Consider the following 18,665-nt stretch of genomic DNA (forward strand, 5'->3'; position numbering starts at 1 on the left):
AACTGTTGGTGGGGGCACAAAAATGGTCGCCACCAGGGTTCAAATTATGGGGGAGCTTGGGTGGGGTCTGAGCGCCCCCACAAGAAATGAAAGCCCCCCTGTAAGATTTGAAAATCATAACCTGGGGGGGAGTCCTCCAATTTTATTAGGGCATTGTGATGGGCAGTCCGATTTTTTTTGCAGACACCTTCCCCTCCCCCACCCCCCCAACCCCTGCAAAAGTCAAAGTGTAATTTGAACCCTGGCTGGCACCCCAGCAGGGGCTCACTGAATCACTGCCATTGACAGCTGTTGCTGTCCTGGGTTTAGAGCTGACCTACTATGCCTCTGTGATAAGGTGGCAAGAGCCCAGATCCTTGTGTTCCAGTTGCACATGTTGCTGGCAATGGAGATAGCATGAAATCCATGTTATAGCAGGCACACAACTCAGCTGGTTGGATTCCACTTGGTCCAGAGCTGTCCAGCTCCTTGACAACTGGGGACTGTTCACTAAGGGGTCACACAGCTGCCCCAGAGGTACACCCACAAGGGAAGGGGAGGGAGATGTTCCCTCTTTTCTCTGTAGGACTGATCCCATTCAGAGTCAGGGCTAATACATTCCTGTCCCCTCATCCCCCAGTAGCACTGCCAGAGGTTTCATTCACTTGCTTGAGGTCGCACCATGAGTCTATATCAAAGTGCTTCACTACCCCCAGCCCAGGCTACAGCATCCAAGATCCAGGGAGCACTTCCCTGTACCACCTGGGCTTCCCCAACACAGGCTCCACTCAATTGTTTTGTTACTATATGGCACTCTGAAGCTCAACTGCCCCATACCTCAGACTAGGGCATTTTCAGTTGTGAGCTGAATAAATAAAATGTTATAGGGTAGATCTGGTAGACAATCTGCAGGATGGATATCCCTGTCCTTGTCGGTGAGTAGGTTACATTATAGAACAAATAAATGCCTATGAAAATTTTCTTGGTTGCTTTCACCATATGTATTTGGGCTTGACTTAGGGTAAGAGTCCTTTGCTTTCATTTGTGAAGTATCTAAGTAAGTCTAGCACCTAGGAAGAGAATTCAGACATTTTACCTATGAGGAGAAGGAAAACAGGCCAAAAAGAATAAAGGCTAGCATTTTTTTCTTTAAGTCATTTTTGACAAACTGTGCTTAAATTTTTTTATTACCGTATTTTCTTGCATACCACATCCCCCCAATTAAGACACAGCCTGTTTTTAGGAAGGCAGATTGAAGGGAAAAAAAAGATGTTTCCAGAGCTATGGCCACAAAGAACAGGGACAGAGACTAATCATAAGCTCACTCACCCACTCTTCAGTTCCTGCTTAGGCAAAAAGCTACAGTTTAAACACCTGAAATGTAAGCAGCTCTTAGTTGCTCAGCTAAAAGCTGAAAATGGAGCAGCTGCTGAAGACTGGAATCCATGGGTAGATATAATATTTTGAAAAGAGATAAAAACAGTCTGCAGGGCTGGGAAATAAGAGAGACCAGGAATAGCTAACAGATAGCAAAAATGAAAAAGAAAGACTAGGATAATTAGTGGAATAGTAAGGCCATTAAAAGGGAGAAAGGGATGTTAACAATTGTGGAGTAAAAAGCAATTATCAGGAGTCAGGTAGATTGTAATGAGCCATGAAGTCAACTGACTCTGTCAGTGCTGCCTAAATAGAAATGCCACTACTTCTGCTGGGCCGTTGGTTTTAAACTGCAGAAAATCAGCTTCCTTACTACAGATGCATACCCCAATTTTGGAAGGCTATTTTTGGGGGGAAAAAAGGGGGGAAAAGAATGTGGCATGTAAGTAAAAATGGTATTTTATTTGGAACCCTCAAATATCTCATCTGAGAGATATGTGTGTGTGTGTATATTTACAACGGCGTCTTTATAATCATATATGTGCACTCATATTCACACACACACAGCTGCATGTTGCCTCCACGTATGGTATTTGCTACCAGGGAACTACACAGGTTCTGCTGTAGTACTTAGAGTCTCTCAGGCCAATCTCTTTTTCCTCTAGAGACTTTGAACAGGGCCCCGGCTGTAAAAATCTGGAGCTAGAGTTTGCCGTGTACTCATTTCCAGAATATTCCTCTCATCCAGAACTGATGAGCCTAGAATATTCATTGAGAATATAACTACCAAAATTAAACAAGGAACAGAGCTAGAGAAATAAACCCCACATTTTACAATCCTATTCATTCTTTCTTTTCCTTGTTTCTAGCTGAAAAATAATTGTACCTTCTCCCACCTTAATCATTTATGTGGGTAAAAATTGCAGTGCAGAAAATAATAGCATGGAACATTTCCTTAATTGCCTAATAGGCAATGCAAGTAAAGCACTTGCTGGTAAATAATTGTTTCTTGATATTTCCTCTTGAACTATAGAGCCTTTCCATGATGCAGAATTAGCTGGGGTGTTCAGCAGTCCCGGCAAGTAAAGGCAGGGCAAGGATTGGTAAGGAGATAGGGTGGCTATGCCAGTCTGTCTCCTTATCTGTAAGCTGTTGACTGGGATGCTTTCTCCACCATCCACTGGTGAGCTGTATGAAGAGATCTCAGTAACAGAACTTATTTGCTTATACGACACTTGCCATGCTAAGGTGATCAATTGGAGGGAAGAGAGGGAGAGAGATTAAATTCAGGTTGTTGTAGATGTGTACATAATGAAATGCAGCTATTCTCAGTGTGAGCAAAGGGCACCAGGACTAAGCTTAATATTCTCGGGGGGGGTCATTATATCATAATACTGCAAACTATTCTCATGTGTAAAGTTAGGCACAAGCAGTTTGCTGAAATGGGATGACAGTGATACCAAGAGGTCTTGGCTGTCATTTTTGGGGACTGAAGCCTTCTTTTACAAGGGAAAGCTAGCTGAGCTAGAGCTAAAGTTGCTTATCACCTTCTGTTTGAAGGCAGAGTATTTAAGGTCTCTAAAATTGGTATGCTTACCTGAGTTGCCTGGAAATTTGCTGTTTTTTGGCCTTGTAGTATAGGATTGGATATCCAAATATGGGATCACTTGAGGAAGTGATCCCCCTCCTAAAAAGGACCCCCTGAAAAGGGAATTTTACAAACTTACCTGTTTGTTATATTATTTTTGCATACCCCAGGGCTCAAACTCAGGCTTTACTTGACCTTCAGTGGCTTCATGTGAATCTCCTCCTGTGGTAAATCTTCTTTATGCAGCCTGGTGCCTCCACTAAGACTACATAAAGGGCATTGTTTGCGATGATGGGGTTTTGTGATGTGGATACCTCCCCCTACACCTCCTGCTCAACTTCTTTGAGCAACAGAGGAATTTGGAGGCAGAATTTCAGTTTAATCCCATCTCTATTTGTTAGTTCTAAATTGCTGGCTAGAAACCTGAGAAGACTTTGGCAGCCTGCCACACTATCAACAGCTTTTTGGAGCAACTAGAGTGAAAGCATTATCACAGTGGTGTGCTGCCACTGCTGGGGATTGCTACCAAGTCTGTGAGAGCCATACCAAATGATTTTGCAGGGAGGCACAACCACAGAGGCAGCCAAAGCACCTTCCTTACACCCCTTCGAAGCAATCTGTTTTCCAGCGATACTGTTTGCAGAGCACATGCAAGCACTAGAATACAAGATTAAAAGTCAGGGCCAGCACAGCACCGGTATTTGCATCTCAGCTCTCAGTTTATTAGTATTTTGGGTGCCATTTGATTTTTTTCAGATGTTTTTCATGGGCTTCTTTAATGTCTGTTGGGGATAAAGCCAACATACTGTGTATGGAAAAGAAATATAATAAAACTCAGATAGCACCGTCACCTTATGCCTGAATCTATTATTTCTCCCTTGCAGGAGAACACACATTTTCAAATAAAGTATAAAATGACAGTTTTTATGGTAATTACATTTTGCTACATGCTTTCAGGAAACTCCGTTGCCACTTTGAAAAGCCTCTGCCAACAAAGCCAAACCCCAGCCCATATCCAGCTGCCTGCTGCTGGAATTGCCAGTGTCACAGCTTCTGTGCCAAGCTGCCAGGCAGAAAGAGTTCATTGCACAGGGGATGGCAAGAGCAGGCCTTTCCACTGGTAAGAGTCCAACCTGGTTTCCATTCAAAATAGTTGTAAGAGAGTCTGAAAGTGTCAGCATTTTCATTTGAAAATGTGAGAAATCTAGTTTTTATTCTATCCTATTGCTCCTCAAAAATGGGAGCATATTTCAGAGTGCAATTGAGTTCAAGAGCTCATCATTCAGATAAAAAAGCAAAACAAAACAAAAATCCTTTCAATAAATGCATCCCTCTGGAAAGCATGTTCTGCTTCCACATCGAATGAAAGGAAGGAGGCAGTGGTATAAATCAAGCTGAAAGGATAAATCCTTCAGTATACTCACTTGGTTTTGCTTCCCTACCTCTAATGCTACCACAGCAACACTTTTATTCATCTTAAGAACTAACTTGTAACTTCCCTGCCAGTGCTGAGAGCTGCTTGCCATACAGATCACAATCTCCTCGTTGTTCCTTTCTGCTCAACCAACTTGTTTATTGCAACCACCTGTACTCTCTGGTCTCACAGTTAGATTGCAAGCCCTTTTGGTCAGGGAATGCTTTTGTTCTGTGTTTGTGCACTGCCTAAAAATTGCAGCTGAGATGACTAAATATTACCTTAGTTCAAGTAATAATAAAACATTGATTTGGTCTACTAAAATTTACACTGTGTTTAGACCTGAGTCAGATACTACAACCCAAAATTCTCTGCCACTTTTGTATTTTCTTGGTTCTGGGCAGTTCCAGAACCCCCACCAATCTTTAGACAGTGCTGAGGGCCTGGCTAAACTAGGGCAGTGCCAAGAGGCAGCCACATGAGTGACAGCACTTGCCAGAACCTCTGGGCCAAGGACAGACATTCTTAAAGCCCAAGACTGAATTGATTCAATCTTTGCAGGTTAGTCTAATCTGCATAGATTGAACTGATTTTCAAGTGAATAGACATTCACTTTTGATTCTGGAAATGCAGTCCCATGCCTGCAGTGGCTCAGGCTACAAGCCAGGGAGTGCAAAAGCAAGCCATCCCTTCCCTTCAGCAGCCGCAAGGCTGGAGGGAAGGTGACCTGCGGGGTGTGGCCAAGCCCACCGGCAGGCTGCTAATTATGATTGGGGAGGAGTTTAAACTCCCAACTGGCCTGCAGGGACCCCAACCGGGGTGTCCCTGGAGGGGAAGGGGGGAAGCAGCCCTTGCTAGGCTTGTCCCAGAGGGGGGAAGGGGGGCTTGGCCAGACACTCACCCAGGCAGCAACTCACGCAAAGAGGGACAGGGAGGGGGATTAAACTCTCCTGTCTCTCCTCTCTCCCATGGGCATGAGGACCCTAGCTGCAGTCTGCCTGGCTTTCCCCCCTGCTTACTGTTCGTGGAGCAGGGGGCCTGACCAGAGCTGGCCAGCATGGCCCTGCCTTGTGCCCAGGACTGAGGCTTGGGCTGAGGCTGGCAGTGGGGATGCATCTGCAGGGCTGAACCGGGCTGGCCCACAGGTGCTGCTGAGGGTGGATGCGGAGAGGCCAGCCCAGACTGGGCTGCAAGGGCTTGGCCCTTTCCAGCTGGCTGGGGCTTGAGCTGGAGCTGCAGGAGCTGGGTGCTCAGGTTACTCCCGGCTCTCCCCACCCAGGCCAGGATGGGCTGTCACGGAGCTGCAGCTGGCTGAGAAGGGCCCAATGGTGCCAATCCAGACTGAGCCATGGGGGCAGGGGCCCTTCCTAGCTGACTGAAGGTCCATGACAGCCAGCCAGGCACTGGTGTGGAGGCAATGCTTCTGCAGCATCTTGGCTGCTGGACTGGCTGCAAGGGGTGTGTTAATTGTGCCCATGGCTTCTGGTGAGGGCCATCCCTGATGTCTGGAGCAGACAGCACAGCCCAGCCCAGGGCTGAAAAGCATGCTGGGATGCTGGGAGATTCTGGTTTAAATAAGGAAGGGGTCTAGGATAGAAGTTCCATAAACTGGTTTGACCCAAATCAGTTAAGTCTGATACTACATTCAACCAGGTTTATCTTAAACTAGTTTTGGCCATTTTGAAACTGGCTTATGCGTACTGAATTTATGCTCTGTCACAGGTTTAAATTAATTTCTGGTCATTTAAACCGATTTATGTGTAACTTCTGTCCCTAGTCCTTGTGTGCTGCAGCCCATGCCTAGACAAAAGCCTCCTTTCCCAGCTCCATTTCAGGCATGTCACCTTAATCAAGTCTTGCAAAGAGGTCCTTAGAAGGCAGACTTACAGTTGCCTTGCCCAGTGCCTGTACTGGACGAAACCTCTCACTGGCAGAAACAGGACTTTTCAGGCCCACAATGTTGCTCCTATTGTGCACAACTAATTTTGCGGATGTACGCTCAATTTCACATAATTTCCCAGGATTTATCCGCTCATTTCCTGCCAAAAAAAGTTTATAGAATTAAGCTTCCCCAAATACAAAGATCTTAAGGTCCACTACTATGTTTAAAATCAGCCACAACAACAATTAAGGGGCTACTATTTAGTTTACATCAGTAGTATAACTGCGTGAAAGGACCAACAACCCCAGGTGCTGACAGAGCAGGACAGGAAGCTTTCCCTGCCTAGCCACTACCACTGCCCAAGTCAAAGAAACTACTTCTTACACGTCTGCCTCATGTTCTTGAATAGAACAACCTGAATGGTTCATACTGGAAGACCAAATTATTAAGGAATGCTAAGAAAGATTACATAAATAAATAATTTCACTGTAGTCAACTGAATAAATTAAAATTGTACAGTTGTATAAATTGCAAGGTATTAAGTGCTTCATCAAAGATGGTGAGTACCCTCAGTTCAAATGACAGTATACATAGTCTTCATAATACATAAGATCTCTCATAATACATGAGATCTTCAGAAGTTCATAAATGTTCATAAATATTCTCATCATAAACATTCTCATCACAAAAATTCACAGGAATGATTATGGAAAAAGCCTTAACCATAAATGACATATACATGTGGGACGATCAACTGCAGGACTGTCAAGTGGGTGCAAAACTGGTTGCAGGGTAGGACACAGAGAGACCAAATGAATGGATTGGTGTTGTCCTGGTGAGATGTGGGCAGTGGCATACCCCAGGGGTCAATACTTGGCCCAGGGATGTTCAATATCTTCATCAATGACCTGGATGACAGGCTGAAAAGCCCATTGGCCAAGTTCGCAGGTGACACCAAGATATGGGGTTGTGCGGGCACACCCGGAGATAGGCTGCAGATACAAGCAGACCTAGACAGGCTGGCATGTTGGGCAGAACGGAACCAGATGAGGTTCAACATAGAGAAATGCAAAGTGCTGCATCTGGGAAGGAAGAACCCCTAGCACACCTACAGGCTGGGCATTGCTAACCTGATAAGCACTACAGATGAAAGGGATCTGGGGGTAACAATAGACCCCAGCATGAATATGAGCCAGCAATACAATGCTGTAGCTGCTAGGGCCAATAAAACTCTGGCATGCATCAATCAATGCATCTCCAGGAAATCCAAAAGAGTGATTCTCTCACTTTACTCAACATTGGGGAGGTCGCAGCTGGAGTATTGCATCCAGTTCTGGGTGCCGCACTTCAACAGATACGTGCTAAAGCTGGAGAGGGTCCAGAGAAGGGCCACCCACATGATCAGGGACTTGCATGGCAAGCCATATGAGAAAAGGCTGAGGGATCTCAGACTCTTTAGCCTAAAGAAAAAAAAGCTGAGGGGGGACCTGATTGCGGCTTACTGCTATATCAGAGGCATACATCAAGGTCTCAGTGAACACCTGTTCACAAGGGCACCCTGGGGGAAAACTAGAAATAATGGTCACAAACTCCTGGAAGATAGTTTCTGGCTGAACATTAGGAAAAACTTCTTTACAACTAAAGTCACTATGGAACAAGCTCCCCCCAGAGGTGGTACAATCATCTACCCTAGAGGTCTTCAGGAGGAGACAGGACAGTCACCTGGCTGGGGTCCTCTGACCCCAGATGTCTATCCTACTCATGCAGGGGGCTGGACTCGATGATCCTTCAGGGTCTCTTCCAGCCCTATGATTCTATGTCCAATATATGAAACTTCAATCAAAATCAACTTTTCCTGGCAGAGATGTAAACCCTACAAAAAGTATATTCATAGCAGCTGACTCAGCCTTAGATACTGTTGCAATGGAATAAATAAGGCATCACTCTAATTTTTACTGTACATGGTAAATAATTTCAAGACAAATAAATACTGTTAATTAAAGTGCATGCTAATGGTTATAAGATGATTCTTTTAAACAGGTAGCACAATTTAGAGACTTGCATAGATATGTATGAAATTAAAATCAACAACCAAAAAACTGTCACTCAGATGCAATTTGCACCAACAGCTTATAAATAAACCAGGCACTTTAGCTATTTGCTTAGGTTCCTGTACCATGGTCACTTAGTTGCACTGATTTTGCAGTTGTGTTTATTCCCAGTATTTTCAGAGCTGGGCTTCTGAATTTCTGCTTTCTGCTTTTTACTTATATTCCTGAAAAATTCCTGCTCTCTTTCATGTTCCTTTTTAAACCCTATCCCACCTACGATACATTTTGGTATTTCTGAGCTGTCATTCTTACCTATGATTCATTTCTGCATGTTTTGTCATTCCTAATTTTGCAGTTTCTAGAAACAGCTGAGGAATATGGCAGGTGATAGATCTACAGGAAAGAAGAAAAAAAATCTTGAATTTCTTGGTGAAATAAATTGAAGGCTGTGACATTTTCAACAGTCCATATGGAGGTGATCAAACTGCCTCAAAAGGACATCAAATGCTTCCCTACTGGGAATGTAATATGAACGCCTATGACACTTCAATCACATGCTCTTCTCTATTCCATGACATCTATGCCTGAATCAAACAGTATTTTCTGTAATTTTGTGCTTTTTTTTCTAGATCTCTGAAGCACTGAATACACTTGAATCACTGGTACTCTGGAGATAACATTGCACAGAATACAACCCCCTCCTCACCTGGTATCCCCTCAGCTAGGTTTGAGTCCATTATTATAACTGTTTCATCACTGAAGATGAATTTTAGCACTAAGAGTTACAAATCAGTTCATAACCACTGAAGAGTCACCTGATTAATGTATACTTAACTAGAAATATTGACAGCATAATCTCCAAAAACTCATCTATGTTCCCCAGGGAGTTTAAGAGTTATAACAACCTAAATCAATACTATTGGCAAAATGAAACATCTAGAGGTCTTGAAAAGACTGCACTGTGCCAAGTCTATAGGGAAGATGTTTTATATGTAAGGAGTTGGCTTTTTTTTTTTTTTTAAGGTAAGGGGCTTCTAATCAATGTCTCCAGTTCATTTTCTTATATTGAAATGCAAATTTTCTAATTTCTTTCATCTATGGGTTGACGTGGCAATGACAGGATGCAATCAAGCCAGATATTAGCTCAAATCAAGAGTTGTAACTCACTAATTAGTCTCATTGTTGTCATGGTGCTTATAAAAGGCAAATTCTAATAATGGCTATTTAAATTTCGCTTTGCCTTATTTGCTTTTAATTATTATGTATCTCTTCTTTTTGACACTTCTTGGAACTGTTTCAGCATTAAATTTAAGCAGGGAGTACTTAGCAATTTGAAATTTGTACACATGCTAGTTTCATTGCAGCCAGCCCCACAGCACTTTCATTAAAATCTCGTACAATAGACATGACACCGTGCAGTGTCTGATCTTCATACTGGGATTGGGATTGGCGAGTGAGCTGTAGCAATGCTGGTCTGATTTTCAGGCTTCTCCATAATTCCCATTAAAATCAATGGGGACTGTAAATTCTTTAAACCTCTGGAAAACGGTTCACATGCTTCTTACTCAATAGAGAAGTGTGACGGTTCAAAGGCAAACAGCCAATAGATGCTCCCTTCCGGTAAACACCTTGATGGACATGCTGGGGACCTGACTATATTGAGGCCAAAGGCAAAATTCCCATTAACATGATTGCACCCAGGATTAGGTGACTTTGAAACCTGTAAATCTGGAAAGACGCAAAAAGACAGAAAGCTTCATTGGTTCACCTGATTAGTTGTAATTCAGGCTTCTGGGGAAGGCCCATTGTACTCCAGTGGGTTAAACGGTGTCTCATCTGCCTACATGATTTCCTGCCAAAATGGCAGATGGCATGTATTCAAAAATTGTACATTTCAGAGCCTAGCTTCAGTTACCCTTGGTATCCTTTCCCAAGTTAATGATGACAACCAGGATTTAGTAGGAAAACCAAGTGCATGAATTATTTCTCTCTTTCTTGGAGGGCTGTTACACAATAGATTTTACGTAAAGGAATTTCATTCCTATTTAGGTATATTCCTACAATCCAGACTGGCAGATAGTTGACATTTATCCCTTTTCACTTATAACCCAAATGTCTAAGTTTCTCAGATGCAGAGAATATCTGGTCAAGGAATGGACAGGCAATTTTTTTTTCTCCAAAAAGGCTAGATGCATCATTTTTAAGTATAAGTAAAATATCAAAAGATCACAATTTTCACTCTCAAGCACTAGACACTTTTAGAAAAATGGGTCAACAGCCTTTATCAGCCTTGATACTAGTATAAGAGCTGTCTATCTGAATTAGTCACAGGAAACTTATTTTAGTCAATTGGCTAAAGGCAGCTGACCTCTTCATGCTTCTACATAGTATATTGCTAAATACAGTGCTCTGAAGGTTGCTTCACTCTTCAAACCACAGAAGATTAGGCTAGATCATAAACTTCCTTCTTTACTTGTAAATTCCATTCACTGAAGTAAAACTGCTTCAAAAACTGACACGTGTTGTCTATTTATCCAGGCTTTTAACACCATCACCTGAGATTCTGATCTCATCAGACATACCCTGAATAATCAATCTTACTTCTCAGAGTGGAGACCCCAGTGATGCAAGGAGTGATGCTAGTGACTTAGCACACAGCAATCTCCCTTCAATCAAGGCCAATAATGAGTCAAGCCGAGAAGAAATGCACTGTGAAAATCCTTAGTCTCCTTCTGCTGAAGCAACCTCAAAAATAGTGCTTCTATACAAAATGGCTGCCTCTTGCCTCCTTAGAAATGGATGAGCGACAATGGATTTGGCAGCAAAATTAAAACGAAAGTCCACAGATGACCAAAATATTATTAACAAAAAAATGTAACTTGAAAAATGGGGTTTTCATAACTGAGTTTTTCATGATTAAACTGTTACGGTTGTTTATGAAAGTTGTAACAAAAACCCTAAACATTTCCAAAGGTTGTGAAATTTGAAAAACTGTCATTGAAAATTCTAATATAATAAAAGCCTTACCACTTCCGGTTATGTGTCTGTCCGTGATGCACCAGGCCATCTGCGCATGTGCAGTCTGGAGCCTTACTGATGGAGAGACAGAGAGGCAGAGGTGGGGGCGGAGGAAGTCAGGGCCAGGGTGTGCTCCCCACTGCAGGGCACGGAGGGGGGAGTGACCCCCGGCTGTGGTGAGATGCTGCATGGGGGGGCTTGGCTTGCAGCTGTGTGGGGGTGTGTGGCATGCGGTGCGCTGGGGAGGCATGCCCCCCACACCTGCTCCCCGCACTGGACATGCAGCCACATGCCATGCCATGCCCCCAGGCACAGAGCCCCAAGAAGAGCACGTGGCCATGGAGTGGGGTGTACTACTCACACCTGCTCCCCACATGGCATCCTGCAGCTGCACGCCATACCCCCCTGTGTGGGGAGTACCCGCCAGCTGCAGCCACAGGGCACACAGCTACAGGGTGCCATGAGGAAAGTGGCACGGACAGCACCCACCAGCTGTAGCACATGGGATGGGGAGCACCTAAATGCCCTCTCCCCATGTGGTACCCTGCAGCTGCAAGCCAAGCCACCCCACTTGCCTTGTCTCCCCCATGCAGGGAGTGTCCACCAGCTGTGGCCACGGGGCACACAGTGGGGGGGGCAGCACGGGGTGCACAAGGGGGTGTGACATGTGGCTGCAGCATGCCACTCGGGGAGTGGCACAGCGGGCACAGGTAGCACTCACCAGCTGCAGCATGACTCCATGGGGTGGGGAGTGCGCACCACGCCCACTCCCCACGCAGCACCCTGAGGCCGCGCACCACCCCACCACCTCGCCCGCATGCCATGACCCCAGCATGCCTTGCACCACACCACAGGGCCACACCCTACACCACATGGCAGTAGCCATCTGGTGCTCCCCACGCTGTGGCCACTTCCCACACCATGACCTGCAGCCATGTGCCACCCCTACTTCCACGTGCACCCTTGCACCAAGCCCCCTGCTGCCCAGCACCACACCTTGGGGCTGCTGCCTAAGCCACACCCCATTGCAGTACACCCCCCCATGCAACCGTATGACACTCCTCCCCATGTGGCCTGCACCACACCCCAGGGCCACTCCCCATGTCACATGGGTGCAGCCAGAAGGTGCTCCACTCATTGTGGCTACTCCCTGTGCCACACCCCAGCAACACCCCACTGTGGGGCTGCACACCATGCCCCCCTGAGCACCTTGTGCCACACCCCAGGGCTGTGTCACACAGCCAGTGAGCACTCCCTTTGTGGTGGCCACTCCCCGCGCCATGCCCCATGGCCATGCGCCCCCCCCCGCCACTCAGCCACATGCCACACCCCCCTTGCACAGAGTGGTGGGGAGAGGGAGTGGAGTGGGGCTGGATGCAGAGTGGTAGGGGGAGTGGGGCACGGCCCAGAGCGGCAGCAGGAGGGAGGTGGAGCAGGGCAGGATCCAGAGTGGTAGCAGGGGGGGAGCGGGGCAGGTTCTGGAATGGCAGCAGGAGGCAGGGGAGTGGGGCTGGACCCAGAGCAGCAGGGGGAGGGCGCAGGGCCAGATGCGGTTTTCTGTCCCCCCTGCCCCGTCATTCATTATGGGCATTTTGCTACTTATTATATAAATTCCTATTTGCTCCGATACACAGTTTAGCTCAGATACAAGCAGGGAAGTATACTGTACCTTACAAGAAATCACCTAAACATATTAAATACAGTTATGTACCTGTTCACAAATCTTCATTAATATCACTATGGTTTCTAGTTTGCATGTGACAGTTTCAGGCTTGTAGAGGGTATGCAAGGTACCTTGAGCATGTAGAGATCAGAGCACAAAAAGACACGAGTCAGGTTCTCCAAATTCCATTGAAATCAACAACATTACATAAAAGTAGGATAATGGAGTAAAGAATGATTCAGGGGCATGTGAAGGTGTCATTTTCCACAATCTGTAACAGGCTGTCAGTTTAAATATAATAGTCACATACCTGATTATTCACATAACGGAGATTATTATTCTATTCAATATAATTCTGAAGCTACTTGCTACCAAACTTAAGTCAATGTTATTCAGAAAACCAGAAAGAAAAATCTGCCCTATCTTGTCTTCTAGGCACTGCAGAAATGAAAACGCAACACTGCATGTTGACACAAAAACACTTTTTGAAAGGAAACAAACCAAAACAAGCTCCCATCCAAGGCTTTGATACTGTGGATCAGTTGAGCAGTACTACAGCCTTAAATGTTTCTCCCCTGTCAGTCACTGAAATGCTAACTTAGGGTACGAAACACCTGCCAAAACCCCCCAGAGGGCTACCTCTGTACAGCTGATATTTGAAACACAGCTTCTCCAGCAGTTAGTCTATCTCTATCAGCACAGCAGCAGTTTCCCTTTATTCCACTCTATAATGCACATGCTGCTCTCACAGGTGCTTCTGCATTTCTTTTCCTTTCTTTCCAGCTGCCTTGCTCTGACAGCCTTTTAAATAACCACTGCACCTATTGGGTGACTTTTAACAGAAAAAGCTGAGCATAATTGGTAATATATTTCCCAGGAAATTCATTAGTCAAAAGGATGACATTTCTTCTATTACTTCAGCTCTTACACACAGGACCATCATTTCATTTTCCATTTCAAATTTAAATCTGCCTCAAAACCTTCCATATCACATTATACTACACCCTGTCTTTTTGTGGGGCTTAATATGGCAGGAAGAAATTGTGTTTAGCAGTCTAATGCCCTAATTATTCTTTATATTGCAATGGTAGTGCTGTTGGCAGTCAGCAGGGGAATTTCAAATTCCCTGCCGTCCTGATCATTCAGAAGCAGTTGTTGCTGCTGGATCAGATCCTGATGCAACTTTCTGGAGTCCCAGCTGCACAAGGATTCTTACACCCATGGGGCACATCCAGACAAGCATGCATGTGCCTCTTGCAGGGTCTCAAAACCCTTTGAGATGCTGCAAGAGGCATGTGAGGGAACAAAAAAAACAAATTTGCAGCATAGGGGCAAAATTAAACCCCTGGATATCCAGGGGTCAAAAAATACCCCAGAGGGAAAAAGTGTGGCAGGGCATTGAGGTGAGGGCCAACCATAGAGACACTCTGGCTGGCTACCAGTGCCTCTGTGGAGGACCCGAGCCTCTGGTTGCTTCTCTATATATATAGTGGTCTTTTGGTTTAATTGTGGAGGAACATGGATTTTGGGGCATTTTACAGAGTGACTTTGGGGGTTTTTTTATCAGGAATTCTTCAGTTTTCAAATAGGGAACACCAGACTTCCTGCAAGTGTCAGGACCCAGGCAGAGGAGCCTGCTCAGAGCTGGCACCTTGGACCCAGCTGGAGGTGGTTGACCTCCTGATCAACTGGGCCCAGGAGAACATGCTTTGGCAGTTCAAAGCAGGCCACCACACATGGAACATCTTCCAGGTAATAGCTGCCCAGATGACCAGGCAGGGGGCACACATAGCTGTAGTGCCGCATGAAGGCCAACTGTGTAGCCACAGCCCACTGGCAGCTGGCCCAGAGGAGCAGATGCCTCTACCGGCTGGGCAGTCCCCATCTGGGTCTGGCAGGTGTGCAGCAGGTCACAGCCAGGCAGCATCCCCCACTGCCAGACTGCTGCAGTGGGTAGAGGGTGCAGGAAACACTCAGGGCTGCTTCAGCAGTCCAGCTGGCACAAGGGGTAGTGTCCCCAGGTACTCATTAGCCAGGGCCCAGAAGTTCCTGTCTATTTGTATCTTCCAGAGATCATGGGCCTTAAGGCCCACCTAGTTAACTAATAGCCCGCACTGTATGGGGCCAAAGTTTGAAAGATACAACGGATCATTTATTTTATTTTGGTGGGACAACTAGGGAAGAAAAGGGTAGGAGTAATGTGGGGGTCAAAGGTTCAAAACATGAAAATGAATGTGCCTAAAGGGGACACCGAGCAGAGTCCCCCAGGTCACACCCAGGGGTTCTCAAAGGCATCCAAGGAGCCAGTGGATGCCACCCACTGGTGCTCTGCCCAGAGATGTGCATGGCCAAGTGAGAGGAAAGTGGCCCCACAGTCTCCGGATACCTTCCCAGCCAGCGTCTCCTTCCTGGTCAAGTACAGGGCCCACTTGGCCAGGGCCAGGAGAAGGTTGACCTGGAGGTCCTAGGACTTGGTGGGGCTGCGGATGTGGTGACCAAAGACAAAAAGGTGGGGGGTGAAAGTCAATCAGAACCTCAGGAGGAGGTTCTGGAGGTGGAGGTGGAGCTGGAGGGGCTGCAGCCTGGTGCAATTGAGGGTCATATGAACCAGGGTTTCCCTCTGCTCAAAGAAGGGGCAGGAGACCGGGGTGTCTGTGAAGCTTGCCACATACACACCCATGGAATGACTCCATGGAGGAGCCACCAGCTGAGGTCCCTAGTGGCTCATGGGATGAGGATGGAGTACAACTCAGCCACTGGGGTGCCCCAGCAACACCCTCACTGAGCATGTCTCACCACTTGGTGTCTGGGCAGGAGGCAAGGGTGGCATGATGGATCGTGTGGCACACAAGCATGTAGACATGGCAGTGATGGACGGTGGAAAAGCGGACTGGTCTGGTGTCCTCCTGCCAGCTCAGGTGGTGGAGTGTGGAGCGCTGTGAGACTGGGGGAGGTGCTGGCCCCACAACAAACTCCGGTAGGTTGGAGGATACAGTGGGGGAGGGAGGCAGGGACTGCCACCGTACAAGACCCGGTCGACAAGGGCAAGGGCATTGGGAAGTAGGGCAGATTTCACCTCCTGGACCAGACGGCAGGTTGCATGTGTCATGGTTAGACCCATGCACCGGGCCAGCACAGCGGGGTCCACCCACACCTGCCTAAGGGCTTGACAAGCAGGTTGGTGCCCTGGGTGAGTGTTGCAGGGGACCTGGAGGTGAAGACCAGCCTCCAGGCCTGGAGGAGGTCCTTGTAGAACTCTGGCAGCCATTGTAGGTCCTGAAGGGAGAAATCCCACAAGCCAAGGAGCTGCCAGTCATATTGGAGCCCCTGGAAGTGGTGGAGGAAGGCACATCCCAGGTGGCCCCATGCCGCATGGTTACTGATACCGTATAGCAGTCATTGCAGGGCCTGAAGGCAGAATATCAGAACCTGGATGCAGAGGCAAACCAGGCCCTGGCTGCCTTCCTACAAGGGGAGGCTCATGACCTCTGCAATGACTCAGTGCTGTCCTGGCCAGAAAAACTCCAGCACCCATCTCTGATGCCCTGCCAGGACATTGGGGGGCACAGGCAGAGTGTGTAAGTGGTGCCGGAGCATGGACAGGGTCAGCTGGTTCAGCATCAGCACTCTTCCATGCAGGGAGAGACACCTCAGGAGCCCTGCCCATGTCTGGAGGCTCTCCACCACCCTTGCCTCCAGCTGGTCATTTTTGACCTGGAGGGATGTGGGCAGTGAGGTCCCCCAGGGCTTGGTCCTTGGGCCTACACTGTTCAACATCTTCACCAGCACCTTGGACAAGGGGGAGAAAAGCACCTTGTTCAAATTCACAGATGACACTAAGATGTGGGGAGAAGTAGGCATGCTAGAAGGGAGGGACAGGCTGCAATTGGATCTGGACAGGTTACAGGGGTGGGCGGATGAGAATAAGATGGGATTCAATACTGACAAGTGCAGGGTACTGCACCTAGGGAGAAAGAACCAGCAGCATACCTACAGGCTGGGGAACTCCCCTTTTATCAGCACAGAGACAGAAAAAGGATCTTGGAGTCATTATAGACTCCAAGATGAACATGGGCCACCAATGTTCAGTTGGAAACTGGCTAATGTGGTCCCAATTTTCAAGAAAGAGAGGAAGGAGGACCCAAGTAACTATAGGCCTGTAAGCCTCACCTCAGTGCTCGGGAAGATCTTGGAGCGAATCATCAAGGAGCACATCTGTGGGGGGCCTGCAGGGGAGATCATGCTCGGGGCAATCAGCATGGGTTCATCAAAGGCAGGTCCTGCCTGACCAACCTGATTACCTTTTATGACCAAGTAACTAAGTCCTTGGATGATGATGTTGCCATGGACGTAATCTTTCTAGACTTTAAGAAGTCCTTTGACACTGTCTCTCACCCCATCCTCATCAATAAATTAAGTAACTGTGGCATTGATGCCTGCACAGTTGGATGGGTAAAAAATTGGCTGATGGGCACACCCAGAGAGTAGTGGTGAATAGGTTGTACTCAACCTGGTGAGATGTGAGCAGTGGGGTACCCCAGGGCTCGGTCCTCGGGCCCGCACTGTTTAACAGCTTCATCAGTGACTTGGATGAGGGGGTGGAAAGCATGCTGTCCAAGTTTGCTGATGACACTAAGATGTGGGGCGAGGTGGACACACTTGAAGGGAGAGAGAGGCTGCAACTAGATTTAGACAGACTACAAAAGTGGGCAGACGAGAATAGGATGGGGTTCAACATAGACAAATGCAGGGTGCTGCACCTTGGGAGAAGGGATCCACAGCATACATACAGGCTGGGGAGTTCCCTTCTTGAAAGCACAGAGGTGGAATGGGATCTTGGAGTCATTACTGACTCCAAGATGAACATGAGCTGCTGTAACAGGTACACGATCTGGGCCGCCCTTAATGTGGCCCACACACCTGGCTCTGGGGCAACCGCCTGCCATGCCTTGTTGTTAATTAATTAATTGGTGTTAATTAGTGGGAGGCTGCCCTGGTACTGGCCCGCTGCCAGGGGGCGCTATCTGCGGCTCCTTTCCTCCCCAATACCGCAGCCCAAGCCTCGCAGATGTTAACTCAGGTCTATCCCTATCTTGGCCCCTTCCTGATCTCTCTGGGCCTTCTCAAGTGTTGCTAACACCCTCTCCTGGTGCTCCCCGTGCCCAACTTGGGCTTCCTAATTATGCTGCCCCCCCTATCTGGGGCTCACCGTGCCCACACTTGGGCTTCCTAGTGATGCTGCCCCCACCTGGGCTCGCCGCGCCCACACTTGGGCTTCTTAATAGTGCTGCCCCCTATCTGGGGTGCCGCACCCACACTTGGGCTTCTTAATAGTGTTGCCCCCTATCTGGGGCTTGCCGTGCCCACACTTGGGCTTCCTGAATTATGCTGCCCCCCTATCTGGGGATCCCTGTGCCCACACTTGGGCTTCTTAATAATGTTGCCCCCTATCTGGGGCTCACCACGCCCGCACTGGGGCTTCTCAGTCGCCCCCCTCTGGGCTGGGTCTATGTACCCCCTATGCTGCGCCTGCACTGGCACTGGGGTCCTCACACCCTGCTGTGAGTCCCCTATGAGGCCTCCTCCAACCCCTAATAGCCTCACCCAAAACACCGGTCTTGTAACAACAACAAAACACAAGCCCCTGGGCTGTAACATAAATTGAAGCCACCTGGCTAAAACAACATTTCTCA

General features: G+C 47.4%; 1 long non-coding RNA gene across 1 annotated transcript; it reads left to right on the forward strand.

Annotated features, from left to right (window-relative positions):
* The first annotated feature begins 3,918 nt into the window (after positions 1-3,918).
* LOC112550048 lies at positions 3,919-11,315 on the forward strand. Its single transcript, XR_003093711.1, has 3 exons — positions 3,919-4,064; positions 8,921-9,016; positions 10,830-11,315. It is a non-coding gene; the product is annotated as an uncharacterized LOC112550048 (long non-coding RNA).
* The last annotated feature ends 7,350 nt before the right edge of the window (positions 11,316-18,665 follow it).

This window comes from Alligator sinensis, unplaced genomic scaffold (assembly GCF_000455745.1).
Source record: "Alligator sinensis unplaced genomic scaffold, ASM45574v1 scaffold181_1, whole genome shotgun sequence".
NCBI lineage: Eukaryota > Metazoa > Chordata > Crocodylia > Alligatoridae > Alligator > Alligator sinensis.